Source organism: Anomaloglossus baeobatrachus, chromosome 11, assembly GCF_048569485.1.
Source record: "Anomaloglossus baeobatrachus isolate aAnoBae1 chromosome 11, aAnoBae1.hap1, whole genome shotgun sequence".
Taxonomy (NCBI): domain Eukaryota; kingdom Metazoa; phylum Chordata; class Amphibia; order Anura; family Aromobatidae; genus Anomaloglossus; species Anomaloglossus baeobatrachus.
In genome coordinates this window covers 8,986,783-8,994,369 of record NC_134363.1, presented here as the reverse complement: position 1 = coordinate 8,994,369, position 7,587 = coordinate 8,986,783, and positions in this window count along the sequence as shown.

The following is a 7,587-nucleotide window of genomic DNA, read 5'->3' as shown; positions in this document are numbered from 1 at the left end:
CTCTCCCTCTTTCCACTCCTCTTTTTCCTCCTTCCCGCCCTCTTCTCCACTCCTCTTTCCCTCTCTCCACTCCTCTTTTTCCCTCTTTTCTTTCCTCTCTCTCTCCACTCCTCTTTTTCCTCCTTCCCTCTCTTCACTCCTCTTTTTCCTCCCTCCCTCCCTCTCTTCACTCCTCTTTTCCTCTTTCCCTCTCTCCACTCCTCCTTTTTCCTCTTCCCTCTCTCTCCACTCCTCTTTTTCCTCCTTCCTCTCTCTCCACCTCTCTTTTCCTTCTTTACCTCCCTCCGTTTCTCTCTTCCTCCTTCTTTCCCTCTCTCTTTTTACTCCTTCCCTCCCTCTCTCCACTCCTCTTTTTCCTCTTTCCCTCTCTCCCTCTTTCCACTCCTCTTTTTTCCTCTCTCCATTCCTCTTTTTCCTCCCTCCCTCTCTGCACTCCACTTTTTCCTCCTTCCCTCCCTCTCTCCACTCCTCTTTTTTCCCTCTCTCCACTCCTCTTTTTCCTCCTTCCCCCTCTCTCTCCACTCCTCTTTTTCCTCTTTCCCTCTCTCCACTCCTCTTTTTCCTCCCTCCCTCCCTCTCTGCACTCCTCTTTCTCCTCCCTCCCTCCCTCTCTCCACTCCTATTTCCTCTTTTCCCTCTATCCACTCCTCTTTTTCCCCTCTCTCCACTCCTCTTTCTTCTTCCCTCCTCTTCACTCCTCTTTCCTCTTTCCCTCTCCCCTCTCTCCACTCTCTTTCTTTCCCTCTCTCCACTCCTCTTTTTCCTCCCTCCCTCCTCTCTGCACTCCTCTTTTGTCCTTCCCTCCCTCCTCTTCCACTCCTCTTTTTCCTCTTTCCCTCCCTCTCTCCACTCCTCTTTTTTCCCTCTCTCCACTCCTCTTTTTCCTCCCTCCCTCCCTCTTTGCACTCCACTTTTTCCTCCTTCCCTCCACTCTCTCCACTCCTCTTTCCCTCTCTCCCTCTCTCCACTCCTCTTTTTCCTCCTTCCCTCTCTTCACTCCTCTTTTTCCTCTTTCCCTCCCTCTCTCCACTCCTCTTTTTTCCTCTCTCCACTCCTCTTTTTCCCCTCTCTCCACTCCTCTTTTTCTTCTTTCCCTCCCTCTCTCCACTCCTCTTTTTCCTCTTTCCCTCTCCCCCTCTCTCCACTCCTCTTTTTTCCCTCTCTCACTCCTCCTTTTTCCTCCTCCCTCCCTCTTTGCACTCCACTTTTTCCTCCTTCCCTCCCTCTCTCCACTCCTCTTTTTCCTCTTACCCTCTCTCCACTCCTCTTTTCCTTCCTCTCTCCCTCTTTCCACTCCTCTTTTTCCTCCTTCCCTCCCTCTCTCCACTCTCTTTTTCCTCTTTCCCTCTCTCCACTCCTCTTTTCCTCTTTCCTTTCCTCCCTCTCTCCACTCCTCTTTTTCCTCCTTCCCTCTCTTCACTCCTCTTTTTCCTCCCTCCCTCCTCTCTTCACTCCTCTTTTTCCTCTTTCCCTCTCTCCACTCCTCTTTTTTCTCTTTCCCTCTCTCTCCACTCCTCTTTTTCCTCCTTCCTCTCTCTTTCTTACCTCTCTTTTCCTTCTTTTCCTCCCTCCGTTTCTCTCTTCCCTCCTTCTTTCCCTCTCTCTCTTTTTACTCCTTCCCTCCCTCTCTCCACTCCTCTTTTTCCTCTTTCCCTCCCTCCCTCTCTCCACTCCTCTTTTTTCCCTCTCTCCACTCCTCTTTTTCCCCTCTCTCCACTCCTCTTTTTCTTCTTTCCCTCCCTCTCTCCACTCCTCTTTTTCCTCTTTCCCTCTCTCCACTCCTCTTTTTTCCCTCTCTCCACTCCTCTTTTTCCTCCCTCCCTCCCTCTTTGCACTCCACTTTTTCCTCCTTCCCTCCCTCTCTCCACTCCTCTTTTTCCTCTTACCCTCTCTCACTCCTCTTTTTCCTCCCTCTCTCCCTTCTTTCCACTCCTCTTTTTCCTCCTTCCCTCCCTCTCTCCACTCCTCTTTCCCTCTCTCCACTCCTCTTTTTCCTCTTTTCTTTCCTCTCTCTCTCCACTCCTCTTTTTCCTCCTTCCCTCTCTTCACTCCTCTTTTTCCTCCCTCCCTCCCCTCTCTTCACTCCTCTTTTTCCTCTTTCCCTCTCTCCACTCCTCTTTTTCCTCTTTCCCTCTCTCTCCACTCCTCTTTTTCCTCCTTCCTCTCTCTCTCTCACCTCTCTTTTCCTTCTTTTCCTCCCTCCGTTTCTCTCTTCCTCCTTCTTTCCCTCTCTCTTTTTACTCCTTCCCTCCCTCTCTCCACTCCTCTTTTTCCTCTTTCCCTCTCTCCCTCTTTCCACTCCTCTTTTTTCCTCTCTCCATTCCTCTTTTTCCTCCCTCCCTCTCTGCACTCCACTTTTTCCTCCTTCCCTCCCTCTCTCCACTCCTCTTTTTTCCCTCTCTCCACTCCTCTTTTTCCTCCTTCCCCCTCTCTCTCCACTCCTCTTTTTCCTCTTTCCCTCTCTCCACTCCTCTTTTTCCTCCCTCCCTCCCTCTCTGCACTCCTCTTTTTCCTTCTTCCCTCCCTCTCTCCACTCCTCTTTCTCCTCCCTCCCTCCCTGCACTCTTCTTTTTCCTCCCTCCCTCCCTCTCTCCACTCCTTTTTCCTCTTTCCCTCTATCCACTCTCTTTTTCCTCCTTCCCTCCTCTCTCCACTCCTCTTTTTCCTCTTTCCCTCTCTCCACTCCTCTTTTTCCTCCCTCCCTCTCTGCACTCCTCTTTTTCCCCTTCCCTCCCTCTCTCCACTCCTCTTTTTCCTCCCTCCTTCCCTCTCTGCACTCCTCTTTTTCCTCCTTCCCTCCCACTCTCACTCCTCTTTCCCTCTCTCCCTCTCTCCATCCTCTTTTTCCTCCTTCCCTCTCTTCACTCCTCTTTTTCCTCTTTCCCTCCCTCTCTCCACTCCTCTTTTTTCCTCTCTCCACTCCTCTTTTTCCCCTCTCTCCACTCTTTTTCTTCTTTCCCTCCCTCTCTCCACTCCTCTTTTTCCTCTTTCCCTCTCTCCACTCCTCTTTTTCCTCTTTCCCTTTCCTCCCTCTCTCCACTCCTTTTTTTCCTCCTTCCCTCTCTTCACTCCTCTTTTTTCCTCCCTCCCTCCCTCTCTTCACTCCTCTTTTTCCTCTTTCCCTCTCTCCACTCCTCTTTTTTCTCTTTCCCTCTCTCTCCACTCCTCTTTTCCTCCTTCCTCTCTCTTTCTTACCTCTCTTTTCCTTCTTTTCCTCCCTCCGTTTCTCTCTTCCTCCTTCTTTCCCTCTCTCTCTTTTTACTCCCTTCCCTCCCTCTCTCCACTCCTCTTTTTCCTCTTTCCCTCCCTCCCTCTCTCCACTCCTCTTTTTTCCCTCTCTCCACTCCTCTTTTTCCCCTCTCTCCACTCCTCTTTTTCTTCTTTCCCTCCCTCTCTCCACTCCTCTTTTTCCTCTTTCCCTCTCTCCACTCCTCTTTTTTCCCTCTCTCCACTCCTCTTTTTCCTCCCTCCCTCCCTCTTTGCACTCCACTTTTTCCTCCTTCCCTCCCTCTCTCCACTCCTCTTTTTCCTCTTACCTCTCTCACTCCTCTTTTTCCTCCTCTCTCCCTCTTTCCACTCCTCTTTTTCCTCCTTCCCTCCCTCTCTCCACTCCTCTTTCCTCTCTCCACTCCTCTTTTTCCTCTTTTCTTTCCTCCCTCTCTCCACTCCTCTTTTTCCTCCTTCCCTCTCTTCACTCCTCTTTTTCCTCCCTCCCCTCCCTCTCTTCACTCCTCTTTTTCCTCTTTCCCTCTCTCCACTCCTCTTTTTCCTCTTTCCCTCTCTCTCCACTCCTCTTTTTCCTCCTTCCTCTCTCTCTCCACCTCTCTTTTCCTTCTTTTCCTCCCTCCGTTTCTCTCTTCCTCCTTCTTTCCCTCTCTCTTTTTTACCTCCTTCCCTCCCTCTCTCCACTCCTCTTTTTCCTCTTTCCCTCTCTCCCTCTCTCCACTCCTCTTTTTTCCTCTCTCCATTCCTCTTTTTCCTCCCTCCCTCTCTGCACTCCACTTTTTCCTCCTTCCCTCCCTCTCTCCACTCCTCTTTTTTCCCTCTCTCCACTCCTCTTTTTCCTCCTTCCACCTCTCTCCACTCCTCTTTTTCCTCTTTCCCTCTCTCCACTCCTCTTTTTCCTCCCTCCCTCCCTCTCTGCACTCCTCTTTTTCCTTCTTCCCTCCCTCTCTCCACTCCTCTTTTTCCTCCCTCCCTCCCTGCACTCTTCTTTTTCCTCCCTCCCTCCCTCTCTCCACTCCTCTTTTTCCTCTTTCCCTCTATCCACTCCTCTTTTTCCTCCTTCCCTCCCTCTCTCCACTCCTCTTTTTCCTCTTTCCCTCTCTCCACTCCTCTTTTTCCTCCCTCCCTCCCTCTCTGCACTCCTCTTTTTCCTCCTTCCCTCCCTCTCTCCACTCCTCTTTTTCCTCCCTCCTTCCCTCTCTGCACTCCTCTTTTTCCTCCTTCCCTCCACTCTCCACTCCTCTTTTTCCTCTTTCCCTCTCTCCCTCTCTCCACTCCTCTTTTTTCCTCCTTCCCTCTCTTCACTCCTCTTTTTCCTCTTTCCCTCCCTCTCTCCACTCCTCTTTTTTCCCTTCTCTCCACTCCTCTTTTTCCCCTCTCTCCACTCTTTTTCTTCTTTCCCTCCCTCTCTCCACTCCTCTTTTTCCCCTTTCCTCTCTCTCCACTCCTCTTTTTTCCCTCTCTCCACTCCTCTTGTCTCCTCCTCCTCCCTCTTTGCACTCCACTTTTCCTCCTTCCCTCCCCCTCTCCACTCCTCTTTTTCCTCTCTCCCTCTCTCCACTCCTCTTTTTCCTCTTTCCTTCCCTCCTCTCTCCACTCCTCTTTTTCCTCCCTCTCTCCCTCTCTCCACACCTCTTTTCCTCCTTCCCTCCCTCTCTCCACTCCTCTTTTTCCTCTCTCCCTCTCTCCACTCCTCTTTTTCCTCTTTCCTTCCCTCCTCTCTCCACTCCTCTTTTTCCTCCCTCTCTCCCTCTCTCCACTCCTCTTTTTCCTCCTTCCCTCCCTCTCTCCACTCCTCTTTTTCCTCCTTCCCTCTCTCTTTCTTCTCCTCCCTCCCTCTCTCCACTCCTCTTTTTTCCTCCTTCCCTCTCTCTTTCTTCCTCTCCCTCCCTCTCTCCACTCCTCTTTTTCCTCCTTCCCTCTCTTTCTTCTCCTCCCACCCTCTCTCCACTCCTCTTTTTCCTCCTTCCCTCTCTCTTTCTTCTCCTCCCTCCCTCTCTCCACTCCTCTTTTTCCTCTTTCCCTCTCTCCACTCTTCTTTTTCCTCCCTCCCTCTCTCCACTCCTCTTTTTCCTCTTTCCCTCTCTCCACTCCTCTTTTTCCTCTTTCCCTCTCTCCACTCCTCTTTTTCCTCTTTCCCTTTCTCTTTTTCCTCCTTCCCTCTCTCCACTCCTCTTTTTCCTCCTTCCCTCTCTCTTTCTTCTCCTCCTTCCCTCTCTCCACTCCTCTTTTCCCTCTCTCCTCTCTCCACTCCTCTTTTTCCTCCTTCCCTCTCTCTTTCTTCTCCTCCTTCCTCTCTCCACTCCTCTTTTTCCTCCTTCCCTCTCTCCACTCCTCTTTTTCCTCCTTCCCTCTCTCTTTCTTCTCCTCCTTCCCTCTCTCCACTCCTCTTTTTCCTCCTTCCCTCTCTCTTTCTTCTCCTCCTTCCCTCTCTCCACTCCTCTTTTTCCTCCTTCCCTCTCTCCACTCCTCTTTTTCCTCCTTCCCTCTCTCTTTCTTCTCCTCCTTCCCTCTCTCCACTCCTCTTTTCCCTCTCTCCCTCCCTCCACTCCTCTTTTTCTCCTTCCCTCTCTCTTTCTTCTCCTCCTTCCCTCTCGCCACTCCTCTTTTCCCTCTCTCCCTCTCTCCACTCCTCTTTTTCCTCTTTCCCCTCCCTCCACTCCTCTTTTTCCTCCTTCCCTCCCTCCACTCCTCTTTTTCCTCTTTCCCTCTCTCCACTCCTCTTTTTCCTCCTTCCCTCTCTCCACTCCTCTTTTTCCTCTTTCCCTCTCTCCACTCCTCTTTTTCCTCCTTCCCTCTCCCAACTCCTCTTTTTCCTCCTTCCCTCTCTCCACTCCTCTTTCCCTCTCTCCACTCCTCTTTTTCCTCTTTCCCTCTCTCCACTCCTCTTTTTCCTCCTTCCCTCCCTCCACTCCTCTTTTTCCTCCTTCCCTCCCTCCACTCCTCTTTTTCCTCCTTCCCTCTCTCCACTCCTCTTTTTCCTCCTTCCCTCTCTCCACTCCTCTTTTTCCTCTTTCCCTCTCTCCACTCCTCTTTTTCCTCCTTCCCTCTCCCAACTCCTCTTTTTCCTCCTTCCCTCTCTCCACTCCTCTTTCCCTCTCTCCACTCCTCTTTTTCCTCCTTCCCTCTCTCCACTCCTCTTTTTCCTCCTTCCCTCCCTCCACTCCTCTTTTTCCTCTTTCCCTCTCTCCACTCCTCTTTTTCCTCCTTCCCTCTCTCCACTCCTCTTTTTCCTCTTTCCCTCTCTCCACTCCTCTTTTTCCTCCTTCCCTCTCCCAACTCCTCTTTTTCCTCCTTCCCTCTCTCCACTCCTCTTTCCCTCTCTCCACTCCTCTTTTTCCTCTTTCCCTCTCTCCACTCCTCTTTTTTCTCTTTCCCTCCCTCCACTCCTCTTTTTCCTCCTTCCCTCCCTCCACTCCTCTTTTTCCTCTTTCCCTCCCTCCACTCCTCTTTTTCCTCCTTCCCTCTCTCCACTCCTCTTTTTCCTCCTTCCCTCCCTCCACTCCTCTTTTTCCTCCTTCCCTCTCTCCACTCCTCTTTTTCCTCCTTCCCTCTCTCCACTCCTCTTTTTCCTCCTTCCCTCCCTCCACTCCTCTTTTTCCTCCTTCCCTCCCTCCACTCCTCTTTTTCCTCCTTCCCTCCCTCCACTCCTCTTTTTCCTCCTTCCCTCCCTCCACTCCTCTTTTTCCTCCCTCCCTCTCTCCACTCCTCTTTTTCCTCTTTCCCTCCCTCCACTCCTCTTTTTCCTCCCTCCCTCTCTCCACTCCTCTTTTTCCTCTTTCCCTCCCTCCACTCCTCTTTTTCCTCCTTCCCTCTCTCCACTCCTCTTTTTCCTCCTTCCCTCTCTCCACTCCTCTTTTTCCTCTTTCCCTCTCTCCACTCCTCTTTTTCCTCCTTCCCTCCCTCCACTCCTCTTTTTCCTCCTTCCCTCCCTCCACTCCTCTTTTTCCTCCTTCCCTCTCTCTTTCTTCTCTCCCCTCTCTGATAATTTGGGGTGGGCCCCGGCTTTCTCTGACGTCTCGGGTGTCTGTTGCTCGCTCCATGTTTCCAGTGCACACGTTTTTATGGGAATCTTCCGCATGAGATGATGACACGCACAGGATGGGACTGAGGACAATAAGCCGGGACTAATAAGGCCGTAAATCTGCGCTGACAGGCTGATTGCTGGCTCAGAGGCTGCTGCGCACTGTGGCACCGAGCCCAGGACCCGGTAACACCACCTCTGGATTGACTCCAGCTGCGCCCGAAAAGTTTCAACAAAGGCAATTCCAGGGAAAAGAAGATTCCACAATGTGTATAATACAGCGAGTCCCGGATTCCTGAGGACAAGTCCCGGCACCTCATGTACAAATGCCAGGAAAA